The sequence below is a fragment of the Cricetulus griseus genome (genome assembly GCF_003668045.3).
Source record: "Cricetulus griseus strain 17A/GY chromosome 1 unlocalized genomic scaffold, alternate assembly CriGri-PICRH-1.0 chr1_0, whole genome shotgun sequence".
Taxonomy (NCBI): domain Eukaryota; kingdom Metazoa; phylum Chordata; class Mammalia; order Rodentia; family Cricetidae; genus Cricetulus; species Cricetulus griseus.
The window spans coordinates 69966299-69987865 of record NW_023276806.1 but is presented as its reverse complement, the minus strand read 5'-3'; positions in this window follow the sequence as shown (position 1 = coordinate 69987865).

Below are 21567 nucleotides of genomic sequence, written 5' to 3'. Positions count from 1 at the left end.
TGCCCTATAAGATCCTTGTCTTGTGGTTTCTCAGGGTCTTTCTCCAGCAAGAAATGGATGGATGAAAGGCCTGAACTAATGGGGTTAGCTCTTTAAACAACTGCAATAAAAGGCTCTTTTCTTTTGCATCAAAATGGGCCTCTTGGGGTTCAGAATTTGGGCACAACAGAAGAATAGGGCTGAAGCTGACAACTCCAAAGCTCCGGCACCATAGCTGATCTTACTTAACGTTTTACCCAACTTCTAGTAAGAAAAGTTCTACAGTACAGCCTGCCCTGGGTTTGCCCATGTGGTCAGATAACCTTTGCTGTACAAATGTGGAAACCGAGGTAGGGAGAAGGTCAGTGGCCTGGTGCCAGCTTCCACAGCACAGATCTCGCCCTTTCCTTCTCTCTCTAAGATCAATGAACCTAATTATATAAATGAGGGGCATTTCCCAGCATTCGTCCCTGCAAACACAGTGCTCACAAATTATTTGTTTGTGGAGGGGGGTACATGGATGTAAAAATTCCCCGGTCCTGTGTGTGGGGGTACATGGATGTAAGAATTCCCTGGCCCTGTGTGTGGGGGCACATGGATGTAAGAATTCCCCGGCCCTGTGAGGTTCTTTTTGGTGCTTTCCTATCACACTTGTATCTGAGGCCACCATGGGCCCAGTGTTAGCACACTAGCATACTTCATCTGCTCTCTGAAGGGACACTAGCCCATTCAAATAAGTGGCTCTGGCAGGCCTTCTCTTCTCTCCCATTCCCTCTGCCTTGCTATAAACAGATTACATTTCTAAAGCTAGCCACCAAGGTCTACTCCCTTATTTGGCCACTTCCTCCTCCTGAGGCTGACTCCCAAGGTCCAGCAATCAAAAGTCCCCTTTGATTCACCTAATTAACCAACCCAATTAAAATTAAGCACCTCATCCTAACATGGGGTTTCCCCATTTATCTTTATAAACCATTTGCCTATGTGCTACATCTCTCTCCTCTCTATCCAGAAGCAGTCCTTTGTCCCTTTGGGACAAATACCCCTTCCCCCTTTCCCTTGTCCCCTTCCCCTTCTCCCTCACCTCCTATCTCCTTTATCACTGCGTCCTAGCCCATTCTAACACAGACCTCCCCTTCTTCTCCGCTTAAAAATGATACCTGCAAGGTCATTTGCTGCTGTTTTTCTGCCTGGGTCAGAAAGCAGTCACTTTAGCTTTTCTTCCTCACTTAATGAAAGATCTCTCTGTGAAAACAAATGTTTGGGTGTGGTTTGTGCCTAGTCCGGGATTCAGGAGGAAGCCCCACTGTTTGGGGGGGGGGGTTCTCCTTCACTCTTGAACTCCATAAAAATAGTCAGACAATAGGAGCCGTGTGTCCCTATGCTCACAGGTCCTAAAGACTCATCCGTATTGTTTTGTACATCAGTAGACGGCTTCTTACTATTGAGTAGTACCATTCCATTGTGTGAATACATCCAGTTGGTTTACCTGGTCTCCTGTTAATGGAGGTTTTGGTGTATTGTTCATTTTGGAGATTTTTGTGAATAGAGCGAACACAGACATTTCCAGATAAATCTTCTTGAAGACATGTGCTTTCATGTTTCCTGGTACATTACCTAGTAAGAACCTCTGGCATCTATGTATGAGTCAGTTTCTATTACTGAAACAAAATGCCCGTCAGTGGTTTTCAACCTGTAGGTCACAACTGTTGTGGAGTGTTACTTTAAGGTGTGTTAACATATGTTTATGCTGTGGAACATTTAATGATGCAAAGATGTGTTGCATTCTTTTATATTTCATTTGTTTAATTCTGTGAAGCTGCATTACTTTGCCTGTCTAAAACACCTGCTTGGTCTAATAAAGAGCTGAACGGCCAACAGCAAGGCAGGAGAAAGGATAGGTGGGGCTGACAGGCAGAAAGAATAAATAGAAGGAGAAAAGGTGATCAAGGAACGAGAGAAGGAGCGAGCAAAAAAGGGGCCAATCACCCAGCTACACAGCCAGACGTGAAATAAGAAGGAAAGAAAAGATTACAGAAACAGACAGAAAAAGTCAAAAGCCTAGAGGCAAAAGATAGATGGGATAATTTAAGAGAAGCTGGCTAGAAACAAGCCATGCGAAGGCCAGGCATTCATAAGAAAGAATAAGTCTCTGAGTGTAATTATTTGGGTGCTGAGTAGCAGGCCCCCAAAAGAACAAAGAGCAAAGAGGTAACTAGAGTAAGAGCAAAGAGTAATAACAACCAACAACCCAGGACTCATTTGGAGGTTGAATGACACTTTCACGGGAGTGACATATCAGATAGCCTGCATATCATTTTATGATATTTACAATATGATTTATAACAGTAGCAAAATTACAGTTATGAGGTAGCAATGAAATAATTTAATGGTTGGGGGTCACCACAGCATGAGGAACTAAAGGGTAGCAGCATTGAAAAGGTTGAGAACCACTGCCTTAGATAGTCAACTGAAGAAGGGAACAGGGCTGGGCTGGTGTTGTCATCATCGTCACCCCTGGGTGGGAATTGCTGATAATCGGTTACGTGACTTTTGTGAGGATGCCCAGGGTCCAGGTGCACCTGTGATTTAGAGACAGGCTCTCTGCACCATGGCTGTCAGTGTCCCTCAGCCTCTGCCCCACTGTCCTCCCCCTCCCCCTTTCTGCCAGATCTATCCTGAAGTTGCAATTAGGAAGTGACATTCCTGCCCTGCAGGGAATTCAGGTGCACAGCTGCCATTTTCAGGCTGCTGCCCAGCCCCTTCCTGGTGGTCTACTGACTCAGTCTTCCACTGGGAAGCTACGTGCAGTCAGGAGCTGAGAGTCAAGTTGCCAGTGCACGAAGGGGTTGTGAGGAGGCTGGCTTGTCAGCTCAGGCCTCGGTGAATTAACTTTCCAGGATTTCCCACTTCAGGCTGGTCTGAGGCGTGGAAGAAAGGAGGCTGGCTCATGCTGCAGATGTTCACTCCAAGCTAGACTGGCACGGATTGCTGCTGGCAGGATCCCTAAGGCATATACATCCAGCACTCCACGGTGGTACTGACAAGAGACCTCAGTTCCTCTGCACCCTGGCTCTGGTGCCATTTCTGGATACAGGAGTATGGACAGTGAGGCCGCAGGTCCTGGGCCAGCCTCTGCAGAGACCACCTGCCCTGGCTGTGCAGCTGTGGCAGCTAAGGCAGGCAGTTAAATGATTGAGGAGCCAGGACCCATGATGCAAATCTCTGGTTGTGATTTCATTTTCTTGGTGGAGGGATGTGTTATGGAGTACCTTGAAGAGGAAAACTGCTGAGAGGCCTGAATAAATCGATTGGAGACTATTTAGCATGAGCACAGCCCAGGCCTCCAGTTGCTTTGAGCTTTTAAGGGCAAAAACCACGATTGTGAAGTGTACAGAAAGCAAGTGTTTACAGAAGCTGTTTACAGAGGCAAAGCGATAACAGTAAATGGTCAGGCGGTTGACCTTTAGCTCAAGGTCTCATTGTATAGGAATTTAGGGCTGGTCCAGAGACCAGTTTTGCCCAAGGTAGTTTAAGTACTTAATATATTCTTGGGAATACTTCCATGAGGGGGCATAAGTACAGTTCAGCGGCCCTACAGCTGGAGCCTAGTACCTCAAATACTGAACAAACACTGGACCACAGAGTCACCTGCCTAGTCATGCTGAGGCTTGGAAACAGTACCTTCTCTCTCTAAGAGGTATATTCAAGGAACCAGAGTGTGCTTCCTAAAGTGCCCAATGGAAAAGGCGTCCCAGTAGCCAGCATATAAAACATCCTCCCCATGTTTACACAGGCTCTGAGAAATCTGAGGTCAAGAAAATGGTGTAGCTAGTTTGTTTGCTATGACTGCAATTAATAAGTACCATGAACTCTGTAGTTTAGAAAGATGCAGGACTGAAGATACAGCTCCATGGCAGTGTTTCCTTAGCATTTGTGCAGCCCTGGTCTCCACCCTCAACACAAACACATATGCAAACATAAATCTAGGTGCAGTAGTATGACCTATGGCCTCTGCTACTTAGGAAGCCAGGCAGGAGAATTGCTTGAGCCCAGGAATTTCAGGACAAACTGGGCAACTTAGCCAAATGCAGGCTGCAAAACAAAAGAGCAGAGTATGTTGCTTCCCTGTTCTGGAGGCTGAGACTGAGGCAGAGGGGCCGGCAGGGCTGGTTCTTCACAGGCAGGCTCAAAGGGAGGACCTGCCACTCCAGTTTCTGGTGGTTGCTGGTGACCGTGGGCAGCTCTTGACTTGTAGATGCACTGCCAAGCTCTGCCTCATCTTCACATGTGTGGAAGTCTTTGTCTAAATTTCCTTTTTATAAGGATGCAAGTCATATTGCATGAAGGGGCTACTTCCAGTGTGAGCTCAACTAACTGCACCTGTAATGACCTATTTCTAAATTGGGTCACACTTGAAGGTCTTGAATGTGTATATTTTGAGGTGATTCAATTCAACCCACTGCACTAGAATTTCCCACCTGTAAATTAGATTTTTTTTTGGTAGGAATCCAAAAGTTTGATGATATAGTTTAGAGGAACTGGAAAACAAACTCCTAGGGCTGGAGAGAGAGAGGGCTCAGTTGATAATGTGTTTGCTGGGAAAACAGAAGGATCACATTTGACTCCACCACCCACCCAAGTTTAAGAAAAAAAAAAAAAGGAGTTTAACATTTGTAATCCCAGTTCTTGGGAGGTGGAGGGAAGAGGATCCCTGGAGTTTGGACAGAGATTAACGGAATTGGTGAGCTCCAGGGATACTGAGAGACCCTGTTTCAGAACAAAGGTGGAGAGTGATTAAGAAAGATACTCAGTGTTGAACTCTAGACTCCATGTGCCTAAACACGCACGCATGCACGCACGAGCGTGCACACACACACACACACACACACACACACACACACACACACACACACACACACATACTTCATATCTAGAGCCCTACCTTTGAATCTTCCTAAAGTCAGGTGTTACTGGAGAATCTATCATTGCCTAGAGGAGTCATCTAGACATCCATCAGCCTCTGGCTGGCAGGTACAGATGTCCATCTAGACATCATCACCCCTGACTGGCAGGTGGAGATGTCCATCTAGACATCATCAGCCCCTGACTGGCAGGCAGAGTTGTTCATCTGGACATGTCCTCCCTGACTGGGAGGTGGAGGGTCATCTCAGATAGGGGACTAGGAGAATGCAGACCAGCCCCTGCTCAAAGACAAAATGATGACTCAGCACTTGCTTCTTCTTCAGCACAGGCCAGATCTTAGAAGAAGGCACTATATCCCATAGTGTGCCTTCCAAACTGAGCAAAACAAACTCCATTTCTCAATTCACACTCTGAAGCCCTGGGCCCTGTGTCCCGGTATGCCAGGGAACTTCCACTCTGGACAGGTGGGAATTTGTCACATGTCTGAGGCATGAATTTGATACCCAGTCCTAGTGCAAAGGGGACATACCCAAGTTACCAAATAGTGAATGGAGCTAGGTGAGCATTCACCAACACAAACACTTCCCTCTTCTGTCTCATGCACTCTGAAGAAGTGACCCAGGCTTTCCTGAGAAAGAATAGCCCTGTTGGAACACTCCCTTCTGATTAACTCGGGGAACCCAGAGAATAGAAGGGTTTTTATTAAAACTCTATGTCCAGCTGGTTCTCAACAAATCACTGAATCTGACATGAGCGTCTTAATAACCAGAGGCTCACTCAAATGCCACAATAGGGGGCTGCTTTGACATCTTATTGACACAAAGAGTCACATTGAAGGAGACCAGACGGGTGACATTTAGATGCATTTAGATGAGAATCAACCAGGCAGACAAGAGCAGGGACCTTGGGTCCAGAAGAAGGTCGGAGGGAGACTGTTAAATTTAAAATTGTAAAGAAAGATTTCATTAGTCCAGTATATAATGCAGGCAGATGGTGTGATAAATAAGTTTAAAGAGTTAAAATCAATAAACAATGAATATGGAATAGGCTTAAACAAGTAGGGGATAGCATGGCTCAAGGGGTTGATGGGTAAGGGTCCTAAAATTTCATCGGCTACAATCCTCCTAGGTATCCATCAACAGAAGGAAAAGTGGAATGAACAGACCAGAGTATTAGTCCGCCATAAAGGAGAATGGAACCCAGGCATTCACAGCAAAACAGATACAACTGGAAGATGTTGTGGTAAGTAAAGTAAGGCAAACATTAAAGACAAGGACCATGTGTTTTCTCACATGTGAAAGCTTAAAAAGTCAATTAAATGTAGAATAATAGTCACTACAGGTTGGGGAGAGTACAAAATGGTAAAAGGTAGTAATATTTCAGTCTTTTTTTCTAATTAAACATTACCCCTTCTGTGTGTGTGTGTGTGTGTGTGTGTGTGTGTGTGTGTGTGTGTGTGTGTGTGTTTCTACTGTGTGGGTTCTAGTGACTGACTCAGGTCATCAGACTTGGGGAGACTTAACCTGCTAAGCCACCATGCATTCACACTGGCCTCCACAAGCTGCCTTTGAACCCAATCCCAAAGCTAACCCATAATATTTATAAACATGATTCTATCATCTTAGAGATGCTTTTTCCCCTACCCCCTACCTCTTCTGCCTGGCTTCACTTCCCTTTAGCCTAGGAACTATAGCACGGCTATATTGGAAAGAGGGTCCCAGGCTTAGGGATAGGAGGTCAGTTCAGATCCTGTTGGGCCCCTCACAGGTGGGACTTCAGGTCAAGCAGGGAGGACCTGAGGCAGGGACCTGTCAAGGCCTTCCTTAATTATCAGGTCACAGGAGTGTGGGACACGGGGAGGGGACCAAGGGAAGGAAATGGGTCATGGCCATCTGTGCCTAGGCCCCGAATTTTCAAGTGGAAGAGCAAGAGAGCAGAGTCTGTGAGGGTGGTTGGTCTCTGGCCGCCTGGCCACAGGCTGGTGGGATCAGAAGATGTCCAAGGCAGGAAGAAGGCACAGAATTCCGAGTCTGGGTAATGCAGCACCACCAAGTGCGGCCCCGCTCCCAACAGCACATGCATGGCTGTGCAGCTCCTGCAGGAAAACCTGCATGTGATCCCTGGCTTCCTGGTGGGGGTCAAGCAAATCCTGCTTTTTTCTTTCCATGAAGATACAATTGTCCAAAAGCACTTCCCCGTAAGCTGGAGTGTTTAATAAAAAGGGAATTAATTAATTTGTTAATTAAGAGCAACCCCACTGTGCCTTCCTTTCAGCTCCCTCCCCCCCCCCACGTCTCCACTGAGCATCTAGCCATTTGGGACTTTCTGGCCCTAGTGACAGGAGACTCAGTTTGCCTTTGTCTGTCTGTCAGTCTGTAATCTGCCGTCTGTTTGTCATCTGTCTTATTATCCAGTAGTTCTGGGGATGGAACCCAGGGCCTCACATGTGCCGGGCAGTGCTCTGTCACTGAGCCACAACTCCAGTTTGTTGTTTCAGATACTGTCATAAACAATATTTCTTCATTCGAGGATGGTGGCTCCCCTTAAGCTGAGCCCCCAGTTTCTGCGGCAGTGAGAGGACCGGTAGGGTGCCCAGCTCATCTGGCTTTCCTGGGCTGCCCCATTGAAAGCAGTAAACCCGTGCTCCTCAGTCCCGTGAAGCACACGCCATGAGAACCCCCAACTCCACCAGAACCTCGAACTGCCATGCACTGGAGGCTGTCCTGAGGGCTCCTTCAGGCACTATGGTGTCCTAACCTCCCATGACAGAGTCTCTTCCGAGGACCTTGACAGGCAAGTTCCTCAATGCGTGACTCTGCACTGCTCCCTTCCCACCCTGACTCCTGGCCACTCTGTCATGGAATGTGGGGTGTTTGTGTGTGTGTGTGTGTGTGTGTGTGTATGTGTGTGTTTTTAATGCTACCTTGAACTCAGAGCCTTGCACATGCTAAGCAAGTACTCTGCTGCTGAGCTACAGCCCAAGTCCAAATGTATATTTATACACACATACACACATATGTTTGTTTGATTTTTTTTTTCTGAGATAGGGTCTCATGTAGCCAGAATGGCTTCAAACTTACTCTGAAGCCTAGGACTTCCTGAACTTCATCTTATCTGACTGCCACCTACCAAATGCTGAAATTGCAGGTGTATGCCATCATGCCTAGTTTAAGCAATACTAAGGATCAAACCCAGGGCTCCATGCATGCTAATAGGTCCCCAAATACATGTCTATCTTCAGATGCTAGAGCACTTTGCCACTCCTAGCTAAGACTCATGGAAGGTTCTGAACCTTCTAAATAAGAAGAGATGGCTATGAGCGTCTGTACTATGCTTCATCTTAGGCTATCCCATGTCACTGTAACAGAACACCACAGACTTGGAGAAATACAAACAAGAGATTTATTTCTTACAGTTCTGAAGGCCAGAAGGGCCAAGATTACTGGGTTGGCATCAAGCAAGGAACTTCTCACTGCTTCATTCCAAGGTTGAAGGCAGGAGAGAATTGGGGGGTAGGAAGGGGCTGAATTTATCTTCTCACCAGGAACCCACTCCAGGGGTGACCACCTCAGTCCCATGGTGGAGTACTAATCCAATTGTGAGGCACAGCCTGAAGACCCGGTCCCTTTTGAAAGGCCTGCCTTTAACACCATTGGCTCCTCCTGCGAAATACTTCTCCAGTGTGTCAACTCTGCAGGATGCATTTGAACCACAGCCATTTAAACGTCTACAACTACAAATCTCCCAGAGACATTCTGCAGCTCCCTTAGGGTTTCTACTAGTCATGTCACATACCTCCCATTGAGGATGGACCATGCTGAAGGTGGAGTATCCCAAAGACAGCAATTGCAAATATTCACAGAAACATGATGCCGTGCAAGTTTCCTTGGGGTCTAACTTGAAATGGTTGCTCTTGAAAATGAGCCAATCCCAAAAGTCCAGAGGAAGTTACGTTGAGCCTTTAAAAGCAAGAGTCAGGCTGTGTGCCGGGGTGACACACGCTTGCTATCCCAGCACTCTTAAGCTGAGGCAAGACAATCCTGAGTTTGAGGTCAGTGGGCTACATAGCAAGAAACTCCCTCAGAAAACAAAGAAGAAATTAAAAATAAAAAATCAGAGTTGGTCTGGGGGGTCTAAGCTTGGTGGGAGTGGGGCTCAGAGGTAGCATGGATGCTGAGCAAGGGCCCCGCTCTAGGCTGTAGCTCTGAAAATGAAGTCACAGTAAAGGCCATGCCAACTCAACTAAAGGCATTCTTTTTTCTCAACTTCCTCATAAATGTGTCAATGTGTGACTGATGTAGACATTTTTAGGGGTGCTTGGAGTTCAGTTGTCACCAGCAACTGGGCATCACCAGGCCTAGGACCTCAGGTCAAATTGTCCAAGAATCTCTTTTTGCTACAAAATGATCATTCTGGGAGTCTCTATAAACCAAGGGAAGAGTTTCTTTAATAATGTTTAACTCTTATCATTGTAAATCTGAGACGTCTCCATTCCTTCCCATAATTCCAAAACATTCTTTCTTCATGCATTGCACCTGCCTTCCAGACTGCCCTGGGGCTGTGGCCAGCTCTTAAGCTTCCCTGGCTTCCTGAGTCCCCTCACCCAGGGCACTGAGTGCCTGTCCAGGGCCTTTCCACTCTGTCCATGCTGTGGCTTCTTTCACTTGCTCTGAAGTGCCCTAGGCTGGTCACATGATTAGCACACACTCCCAGTGTGGCTTATTATTGACCTTAGCATGAGCCAATCTTTATCAAAACCTTGAAGTGGGCGACTCCTTCAAGGTGCCACTGTGGCTCACAGCCCAACTCCTTACAAAGTCATAGGCACCACAGCTGGAATTGTGGTGTCACGGGAGGGTGATCTGAGAGCTTGTTTGATTGGCTTGTGTTTGATCGCTGCTGAATTACTCACTAGTCCTCAGACTGCCGTTATGAATGAACATGAATCAGATAGCAGCCAAAGTTCCCCGGGGGTAGCTTCCTTTTTCCCCTAAAGTGAAAGCATGCCATGAGGTACTCTCACCTCCTTGCCTGGGCATCACAACTGTGGGGCTCAGGAGGGGGACCATAATCTGGGTGGAACCACCTGTTGAAGTCTACAAAGTTCATAGCACCAGACCCCTGGGCATGGAGGCCTCTTCCTAAGCAACGTGTGACCCTATGAATTATAAAAGGAAATCATATGAGTCACTGCACGTTACAGGAGGGAAGGTGGGGCCTCTCCACTCCTTCCTCTCATCTCTGGTTCTCAAGACCTAAACGGGTCATTTTGGCCAAGCAAGATTTTCTTGGTGTGGCTGAACTTGGGTCCCCTTGTGGGCTGGCCCTGAGAGCTCTCAGCAAACCAGATCTGCTCCTAGGATTGTGGTGGAGCCACGCCAGGGCATTGCTTTGGTGGAGTCAGGATGTAACAAGTGGCTTGGGAACCTCTTTAGCCTGTGGGACTCTGGGTCCTCAAAGCTTCTGCCACTCTCTTTGACAGGGCCTCCATAACCTTCCTCCCAGTTCTCAGGGCTCTGCCTCACCCTGTGTTCACTGCTCTATGTTATCAGTTCTGCCTCCCACCAGGGCTTCTAGCAAGTTGGGTGGGGCGGGTGGTGGTGGTGGTAGTGAGGCATGCAGCCACTCGGACCATGTAAGGTGTTGATTTGGAGCCTGGGCCCCTCTTCTGTTGGCCTTTGTCTCTAGAGTTCCTGCTATCAATGGATAAAGGATTTTTAACAAAGATCCTGCTTCCTAGAGGCAACCATGAAAAAGATGCTCTGGGAAGAAACAGCCACAGCACCCAGTGTTAAGTTCTTCCGTGCTCTCTATAGAAGGAGGCTTGAGGTGACCTGGCCCAACACCCTCATTGTACAGGGGAGGAAAGGGATGTCCGGGCAAAGAGATGGTTTGTATCATGTCACATGGTTAGTTCTTGGCTAGAGCAGAGTCGTGGGTCACCCCTTTAAGGGGCTCATTGATTCACTGAACTCATTTCAGTCCCAAAGACATGTATGCCTTCAGGATTAGACTGGCATGGCACGAAAACTACTCCCATCCCCATTACATCCTCTTGCCAGAGCAGTACCTGACACACATGAGGACCTCAAGAAAGGTCAGCTGTTGGTTGACTGATGAGCTCCACTCAGTGCCCTTTCTATGACTTTGCCAAGCTTGAGTCAATAGTCAGACTTCTGGACTCTTACTGAAATGGATCAGGTAGACAAACAAAGAGGGTGGCTGTGACTCACCTCTCCTGCCTTTGGCACACAGAGAGGTTGGTTACCTCACCCACCTCCAGGCAGAAAGAATTGCTGAGTTACTCATTTGCTGTAGAACCTGGTAGGGCTTTAAGTTCTCCATGACCATCCATGAGATGGTTGAGAAACCAAAGACAGTGGCCGAGCCAGATGGGTGAACACTATGCCACTATGCAAAATGGTCTACACTCGAGATCTGTGGCTTTGTGCAGAGCCGAAGAGATACGAACGCCAGCGAGCACATGGTGGTGACGCCCCTCAGGGTTAGCTTGATTTGCACCTGTGTTCCTTCAGGGAAGGTGACATGAGTTTGTGCAGTGTAAGCTACTTCTAGCCTCCATTTGAAATACAAATTAAATATATATGTATATATATATATATATATTATATATATATATATATATATATATAGTCTCCCCGAGAATTCAAAACGGGTTTTTCTGTCTCACCTCCTTTTCTGGCTTCTCTGTGTCTTGCTTCTCTTTTCCTCTTCTGATTGGGCTGTAGCTAGTAGACCTGGGGGTTCAAATGTCTGGTTTACTCATCGTAAAATGGCCCAAATGAAGTCAGTGATACAGAGGACAAGTTGAGCTTCAGATATTGGACCCCTAAGGAATGAGGTCAAAGGTTTTGTCAGCTAAGAGACCACATAGCTTTCTGATTCCATGGACACAAATTACTCCTCCAACCAACAACCTTCTTTTTAATGACCTACTTTCCCAGGCCGGCACCCTCAGTGACACAGGTCGTTTAGCATCTAAATGGCTGGGTCTTCTCCTGGCAGTGCACAGTGCCACTTCTAACACACCAAGAGGCAGCTGTCTGAAGTTGAGGATGCTTCCCAGTTTCCCTGGGGCACTTTTGCTCTGATTTGCATCCTTATTGACATCCTTATTGAGGGCCTCCCTCCAAGGGGAAGGTAGGAAGTGAGAGAGGAAGGAGGGGGAGGAGAAAGTGAGGCCCACAGAGGACCAGACAGTGAGTTGTTTTTTTTTTTTTAAAGGAGGCAACTGAATTTGCCATAGTTTTATTTAATAGTAGTGCTCTGGACATCTCTACCCAGAGTTTCTGGGCTTTTGTCTCACAGGAACCAAGATGGACTGAAAATGTCCCCATTCTTGTCCCCACAGGTATCTGGCATACTTAGACCTCCCTCAGGAAAGCCCCAGGTACTGGAGGAGGCTGCAGAAGGATGAGTGCACTGCTGAAGGAATAGTAGAGACTAACTTTTGGAGCCTGCCCTCTCTTCCTCTTCCTTTCCTCCCTCCCTCCCTCCCTCCCTCTTTCTTTTTTCCTTCCTTTTGACCAGTTCATGTAGCCCAGGCTGTGGTGTCACTAAGAATGACCTTGGACTTCTGACCTTGCTGCCTCCACCCTCTGAGTTCTGGGATTCTAGGGATGCATTTCCACACCTGGTTTGTCTGGTGCTGGGGGTTGGGGAGTGGGGGTGGAGGTCAAACACATTACTTAGCCAGCATTCTTCCAACTGAGCCTCATTCGAAGCCTTTTGGCACAAGTCCTGAGCAGAGGGAGTTCTGTCCGGAAGCTGGCTGGAGTCTGTGCTTCCTGGTCAGGTAGGATTTTAGGAGTCACCTGACTTCAGGGCTTTCTCATGAAGGAGCCTCGGGATTCTGCTCCTGGCTGCTGTGGGGTGGGGAGGGTTGAAGAGGTAGGGACTGTAGAGGGTGCATAGATTTGCAACTGGCCATGAACCTGGCTGGTCAGGGGACAGAGCAGAGATTCAAATGGAGCAAACAGACCAAGCTGAGGCAAGGGGGAGGAACGGAGACCTGTAGGCTCCACAACCTGCACCACTCTCACCTGAGCCACAGAGCCTGAAAGGCCAGTTTGGTGAATGGGTGGAGAAGAAAGACTTCTCTTCAGCTGAGGGAAGGTTGAAGCCAACAGGAAGATAATTGCTGAGGCTCCCTCTGCTTGGTGATGTCCAGATGGGCCCTCTCATTCCTGCTTCTTTCTCCCAGGCTGAAGTAACAATTTCAGCCTCACAGAAGAAAGCACTCTACCGGGACCTGTTTGCAGAGTCAAAGAGGGGCCTTCCGCTGTTTGCAGACAAGCTTTCAGAGAGCTGCCTTTGCCCAGGGCTGTGTCTAGGGCCTGTGATGGCCTCTGCCTGAGGGTATGGGGGGAAGCCAGATGACCTTCTTTGGGTCTAAGTGAGGTAAAGGCTTGTCCTCCATCATCTCAAAAAGACTGGACACCTGCCCAGGGACCCTCTCTCATTTCTGGACAGATTTGCCTGTTACAGTGGAAGTTCCACCCAAGCCGCATTTCCCTATCTACCTCCAAACCCTGCCATACCTAAGAAAGCCTGCAAAATGATGGCCCCATCCCCCAGAGATGCTCAGGCCACTCCCACAGGGTATTTAAACTGCCCCCAGAAAATAGACTGGTGGTTTTTCGGGCCTCCCTTTCCTGTCATCAAAAGAGAACAAAGTGATGGGGAAAGAGGAAGGTTTTAGACTTAGGTAAGAACTTTTCTTAGTTGTACCTGTAGGTCATTGGCAGACCTGGGATAATGCTAGAGATGCCCACTGTCACTCCTGCCTGAGTGGGCCAGCCTCTGAGAGAGTCCCTCAGTGCCACGTCTTAGCCTTTCTTGCCCTGCTCTAGCTCCTGCTGACCCGGGTGCAGCTTCTCATTTATTCCTCCCAGCTCAAGCATTCTCCCCAATACACCTGCTGCACTGCTCTGTCTGAGGCAGGATGTAACACAACTGTGGTTGGGGGAAGCCCCGGGCCAAACCTAGGAGGGCTCATAGTCTAATAGAGGAGTCAGGCCATGGAATGGTAACTTGAATCACATCTGTTTATAAACCATTGCATGGCCTGAGGGGACAGTGGCTCTTAAAATAAGGGCCAACCAATTAAAACATGCACCCTTTACAAAACACCGAGCAGCCAAACAATGGCTCTTGTTCATCAAGCCCTTTGCCTGCCTCTGCCACCCCAACTGTGCAGCTGCTTTAGCTGCCACTGACCCCAGGGCATCTGGCAGTACTTGGTGACAGTGAATATATCTCCACTTAATGAGGACCTCCCTTGCAGGTACTGGGAGAAGAGTGAGGAATGCTCACTGTGGCCCTGTGTGTCATGGTGTGGTCTGCAAGAAACGTAGATGTCTAGTTGTAGGAGGAAGGGAAGAACAATGGGATAGATAGTCACAGGCAAAGGGACTGTGCATTAGTAGGAGTTAACGGACTCCATATACGCACAACACGTATAAAGGTCATAGACACATGCAAAATGAAGGGGCAGAGCAGGGAGTTCTCTTTTTGTACACAGACTCTGTAGGTTGTCTAGGCTGGCCTTGAACTTATGATCTTCCTGCCTCTGCCTCCCAAGTGCTGGAATTATAGTAATGTGCCACCATGCCTGACTCATCTACATAAATTAAAGATCACCCCAAACTGTGCTACGTTACTTTCAAGGCTATTATCTATATGGAGACATAGAGATGCATGCACATTCTACAAACACATGTATATCTAAGAACAGGCATCAAATACATTATAATACATTGGTGCGTGCTGGTAGAAGATGGGAGTGGAGATAAGAGGTAAAGGGTAAAAATGCAGTAATACCCGCTTGAAAGGGCTCTGCACAGCCTGGTCCTAATTGTACACACACCACAGCTTCTTCCTCTGCTGTCATGGCATCACACAAAACAAGGCCACACAATTCTACCAGTCAACCTGAAGCACCGGAGCATTTCAGGGGCATCGGAATTCTACTCTCATGTTTTAGAGGTCGTGGGAATGACTTCACTCAATACCCCGCATGAGGGCTCAGAGTCTTGAAGCTTAGAGGGCAGGAAAGCTGTTCAAGCCATACAACTTCATGGCAGTGAGAGGAATGAGGGCTTGCGCTAGCACCCCCTCCCACTTCCTGTCCCAGTCCCTGTCAGGCTCCATTTGCAATCACTCAAGCCAGTGTTCCCTTGTGTTTGTTTGAAGGGCTTGGCTGTGTTTGTCTTAACATGGACACCCAGTCTGAGCAATGCCTTGTGCTGGTGTGCAGTTCAAGGAGAAGGTCTCTTAATGAGTGGGGCTCTGTCCTGCTCTATCACTGTTGTTGAGTGTTTTTCTCTTTCCAGGACAACGGCCCTCAAAGCTCAGATGAGCTCACCCTCTCTGGACAGGTGAGAGCAGAACCCAGGCTTCAGTGGGAGGGATTCGGGTTGGAGGGTATGATGTCACCACGGTACTGAGGCACAAGAAGGGATTGAAGGGACCATCTTTCCCACAGCCTGTTTGGTATTCACTGGCTCTAACTGCAGCAGATCCAGAACCCTTGTCCTGTGTGGGCACACCGTGCTGATGTCAACAGTTTGCTGGGACTGCAGGTCCATAAAGCTACTGACAGAAGAATTGCACAGGTATCAGCGTGGGCCCTGGTCAAGGTTCATGACTGTCATTTTCTAGCAGATGAGGTAGAACAATAAGTTCTCAGAGAAGCAGCTTTCACAATGATTTCTGTAAGTGCCCCCTTCTGTAAGTGTCCTTCATGAATCACTTGCTTGTTATTGTGTTGTTGTTGTTATTAAATCACAGGGCATGTACTTGGGGGGAATTGTACATATCAAGAGAATGAGTTTCCAGAATCTATACATGCCTATGAAATTAGCACAGAGCATTCCCAGACCTCAGAAGCCCCTGCACACCTGACCCTTTCACAAGACTGCTTACTGTCCCTTAGAACACCACAGATGGGAACAATTTGTGTGTGTGTGTGTGTGTGTGTGTGTGTGTGTGTGTGTGTGTGTGTATGTATGTATGTATGTGTGTGTATGTATGTTAAGTGTGCATGTGTATATGTGTGTATGTATATGTGTGTATGTGTGCATGTGGTGTGTGTGTGTGTGTGTGTGTGTGTGTGTGTGTGTGTGTGTGTGTGTACTGCAGGTTCCTGTGTGCATGCATGTGAAGGCCAGATGCCAGCATCAGATGTCTTCTTTTATCCTGTCCCTCTTATTCTGGGGGACAGGATGTCTCACTGAATCTCACTCATCAATTGGCTACACTGACTGGCTAGTATGCTCAGGGATCTACCTGTCTTGTCTGCGCAGCTCTGAGATTATAGGCCTACATTGTCTTGTGAGTGCTGGGGATCTGAACTCCTGTCCTCATGCTCGTACATCAAGCACTTTATCCAACGAGTTATCTGCATAGCCACCCCTTACCTCAGTTTTGACTTTATCAGCATCAGGGTCAGAGAAGTCAACAGCCAAGAAAACCTACACCACCTGACTTGGTTATCCTGATGGATTTGGGAAAGCCAGCTAGCTTTACCGACATGGATGAGACAGATGGCCACTGGTTCTGTCTGTGACCACCCAGAGATGCAAGTGTCTAGGGGAGAAAAAATGAACCTCTGGAGAAGGTCAATTTAGCAACCAGCAGAATGAAAAGGAAACAAGCCAGCAATCTTTCTCCCACAGGCTGTTTGTCTCCAACTTAGAACTATTGCAAAGTATGCCCAGTTGGCTCTTGGGAAGAATAGCACTCAGTTCTAATATGCACATATCATTCAAGATCAAAGTCCTTTGAAATGAGCTCCCTTGTCCACACTGCGCTGGATGGGAGATATACAAGGGACCTGCCATATTCCTAACCTGGGGCTGCTGAGGCTTGCAGGGAAATAAGTGACTGACATAGTCACAAAGACCCCCCCCCCACACTCCCACACTGAGTTGGCAGGAATCTAGCCAATCAACATGGGACCCAGGGCTTTGCTGAGTACACTGGCCATCCTGGGGGAGGGAGTCTGCATGGATGGGACAGACATGACTCAGGCTTGGGACATAGACCCCCCCTCCCCACACTGAGGCCTCCAGAGGAAAGTGCTTCCCTCTATGGTGTGGCCTCTGAACTTTAAAGATGGGCTGCTGGAAAACTGCTGGCTTGCTGTGCTCAAATTGCTCTCAGACCTTCCATTCTGGAAATTCTCTAGAAGTAGATGATAAGCCAGACTCCTTTTTATCTTAGGAGTGTTTTTCACTTGTGAAAAAGAGTGACATAAGCTATTTGACTCCCACTACTTTTCTTAAGGGTGTCCTTGTCAGAGTGCTGAGCCACAGCCAGTCACAGAGCACTCAGTATATAGCCACAGGACAGACTTTCCTCATAGCCCAGTCACCACTTACTCAGCAGCTTCTGGACTCCAGGAGGTTTCTTATTTTATTCACTGCCTCAAAAGGTAAAATGGCCTTTTCTATTTGACACATGAGGAACTTGGGTAACACAGTTAGTAAACAGCAACATTGGGATTTGACCAGGGGCATATGCCTCCAATGCCCACATTCTCCACAGAGAACATGACTGACTTAAGCACAAATGCTGGTATGGGGTGGGAGGTGGGTGGGGGGAATCTTTGTACCTTAGTGAAAGTCCTCAGGGTAGCATAAACCATGAAGTTAAGAAGGCAGACTCGAGGACGGTGGTGGCTCATACCTTTAATCTCAGCACTTGGGAGGCAGAGGCAGGGAGATCTATGTGAGTTTGAGGCCAGCCTGGTCTACAAGAGCTAGTTCCAGGACAGTCTCCAAAGCCACAGAGAAACTCTGTCTCAAAAAAAAAAAAAAAAAAAAAAAAAAAAAAAAAAAAAAAAAAAGAAAAAGGCAGATTCAATATCCCTAACACTCTTACAAGAGCTGTCCATTAGCATCCAAGAACCACAGCCTTGGGGAAGCGTGGGGGGTCCCTGAGCCCTTCCCTCATTGTATAATGAGAAAACCTACTTAAAGAGGATATGCAACTAGCCCAGGCCTAACCAGTATAAAATGAGGGGTATCTCATGAGTCCTTACCCAGTATCCTAGGGCCTTTGCCAGTGGCCCTGAAGTCTCTCTTCCTCTGTCTTGTCTTCCTTGCGGCAGGGCAGGCACATTTGATGTAGGCAGAGGACACACCAGAGTAGAGCTATAAGAAAGCAGGGGACCCTGGAACAACTTACAGGGCCCCAGAGCTGAGGCCTCTGTACTCCCCGTGATCCTAATGAACTTACTGACTTTGAGAGTGAGCTCTGGACACACTTTGTTCCTTTGGCCTTTCCTGGCACCGGCACAGTGCTCACTGCTATGTAGAGGGCACCTTGCTCCTTGTAGATACTGGGTAAACATTGCCCAGGAAAGAGGGACTCCAGGACACCTGGATAGGAGGAAATCTCCTGAAGACTTTGACCTCTAGGATGAGATCATGGGCTTTAGAAGCAAAAGCATTTTATAGATCCAATAAACGCAACACAACCTGGCTATTATATACTGTCAGGTGTCGTGGTACTTTGCCATGAATTCTCCACTGGAGGAGGAAGCAAAAAGAAAACCCATTTCAGGACAATGACCTGCCCAAGGTCTCAGCCAGATAAGGATGGCATCAAGGATAGGTCACGGGCCAGTTATGGAGCCTGCTGGCCTCTCTGCCTGCTACATGTAGGTCTCTCAAGACTTCTCCATCCTGCAGGCATCCTGAAGCCAGCCTACCTTACTCATCCTCGGGGGGGGGGGGAGGTGCTACCCCAATGAAGATGTTGTCATACTGGGGTTCTGACCTGGTACCAAAGACAAATAATCCTGCTGTGAGATAGTCATGTGCCATGGAGCTGCTCTGAGGTCAGACATCTGTGGTTCCTAAGCACAGAAGCTCAGCACAGTTTGCCAAGGTCATGCAACTACTAAATGACAATGCTGACAAGAGCCAAATGCTGGTGAGACTCGGCAGCTCCATGAAGTACAGTGCTGGCAGTGACAACCAGGAGCATCTTCTCAACACATGTGACAGTGCAGCTGTCCTTCCCAGGGTGTATCCCTCCCACAGGAAAAATGGCCTTCAGATACTTCTAGATCAAGTCAGTTATTGAGTTGTGGAGAGTTCCTCCACAGGGCTGGAACATTCCAATAGAGGGGACACAGAGGCCTCTCACCTAGGGAGGGGGACACATAGCTTTGGCATTAACTTGAAGAGTTGTCATCTTTGGGATGACACAAAATAGGATGATTCAAGCATCCAGTTCTTCAGTTTAAATGATCTCAGTGGCCTCAGCTAGGTATCCTTGGGCAAGATGGCTAGGGCCTGACTATCCATGTCATTCTGTCATGCCCAACCTCATGAGTGTCCTTCCTGGAAGGTGGGTCCCCACCAGGATAAAAACAGTGTCTAGATAGACCAGCTGTTCTTACCCTTGTACTATGGCTGCATGAAGGTTAAAGGTAGTGCTTTGGTAGCCACCTGGCTCACAGAGTTCCTCTGTTGACAAGAGGAATTTCTCACTTAGTGGCTGGGACAGTACAAGTGTGATGACTATTTGCAAAGCCATACACTTTGGGAGAAACAAGCTGTAGCCAGAATTCAATGTTACAAGCTAGTGACAGGGGTTTGGGAAAGTACTATGAGCATCAGGCCTGATAGCCAGCTGCTTGCCTAGCAACTCCAACTTCTATTGTTATTAGAGTTGATCTTGAACTCAGGAGTAGGAGGCCCTGTGGGGGTGGAAAGGCCGTTCTGCTATCTGTCTCAGCTGAGTGAAGAAGTCTGCCCTGCAGGCAGCCCACTGCTTTCCTCTCCTCCCCGGAGATGAATCAGCTGCTGGGGAACGCTTAGGCCTTGGGAAACAGAGAGATAGCCCTGACCGGTGGCCACAGCTGAATGGAGGTACTGTTCCTTTTGCTGGACCAGTTTCCAAAGCTGCCCTGTCATTTTCATCCAAAGAGCTCAAGCTTGTCTCCAGTGCTTGCCCATCCAATCACTGTCCCTGAAAGTAGTAAGATTGTCTATGTCCTGTCAGCAGCCTTCTCAGACCAGCAGGGAGCCACTTACAGCAGGGGAGTGATGACAGGTGAAATATCACGGGTGATAGATTTGGGATGAGGTAGGTCTATGCTTCTGTTCAGGGCTTGGGGCTGCCTCTATCCGACTTCTCACCTACTGACTGGTTGTGGAGAACCTATGGAGCCTACCAAGGATGCAAAGCAAGCACCCTGGAGAGCTGTGCCCACCCTTGTCCTGTAAGGGGAGGTCAGCAAGGATTCTGGCCGGCCTAGCTCCAGGCATGCAGCCAGACTCTCAAACTCTCAAATATCCAGTTGAAGTGACCCTCACAAAGGCTGGGGAATGCTGCAACATGAGAGAAACCAGGCAATAAAGAGCAACTTTGTAGACAGTCTTACTGTGAGCACTCAGGCAATGCTTGGCAAGGTTCAGCTGTGTTAGCACTGCTGTTTCCATGTACGAATCTCTGCTCTTTCTAAAGGCCTGCCATGGCAAGCTGGAGTGAAGTGTCACTTTCTGGGCTCCCTAGAACTGTCGTCACAAAGCTCTAATGCTGCATAATTGAAAGTTCCAGATTCAAAGGCACGATCAAGTATACACAATGTGTTTGGGAAGTGAGGCGCCTGCAGTGTCCAACACAGGCTTCCAGAGGGACCAGCTGATCAGTTCACCTCATCTTGGAGGTGATGCCCCAGAGGGACAACACAAGCATTCAGGCCACAGAGGAGAGACCATTTAGCCTTCTGGTCTACCTCAATGGCTGAATTAGTAGTGAGCCATTAGGAAGTTGCTTAACATTCAACATTGGGAACTCTTTGGGAAGACCCTGACTCAGTAGGTCTGGGTAGAGCAGGGATCACTGACTCCTAACACTTCCGTTATTCACAGAAGGCCTCCACACAACTGCTGGGTGCCCAGATGCCATTGGTCTGAATGGCTCCAAGGAGAGCTCACTGTCTACACGGAACATCTTGTCTATTACCAAGGCCACCTTCTAGCCTAGCTACCAACTGACAGCACTGGCTATTTTCCCACCATGCTTAGTACCTTCTCAAGGGTGTCCAGGCAGCAAAAGGATAAATCTAGCCTTCTTTCTGGAAAATGGAAAACAGGGAGCAATCTCCTTTCTGCAGGACCAGTGTGTGCCTTATCAAGAACAAGTCACAGACAGAGAAATGGCCCATGTTTCCCGAGGCTGGCCTAGAAGATAGCTACACTTCTGCCTGCCCTTGCATTTGCCCTGAGGAGATGATTTTGAGTGGGGAAGTTAGTTCATTGGTTACTTGTTCCCTCAGGTCGCAGTGCTTTAGCCTCTACTTGCTGTTAGGAAATAGGGGGCACTCCTGATACCCATGGAATACTGTACTTTGCCCCAGAAAATGCTGCTATAAGTGGGGTTCTTTTTTATGGTTGTGTTACAGTCCTCTTATAGTGTCATAGTCCACACAGGTTGCTATGACAAAATACCATACACCACAAAACAAAACAAAACAAAACAAAAACAAAACATGAAGAACAGAAATTTACTTCTCATAGTTGTAGAGGCTACAAAGCCCAAGATCAAGAACCCAGGAAACCCTGCTTCCTGGTGCATGATGGTGCCTTCTCCCAGGTGAGTCCTCACACAGTGAAAAGCTTTTTT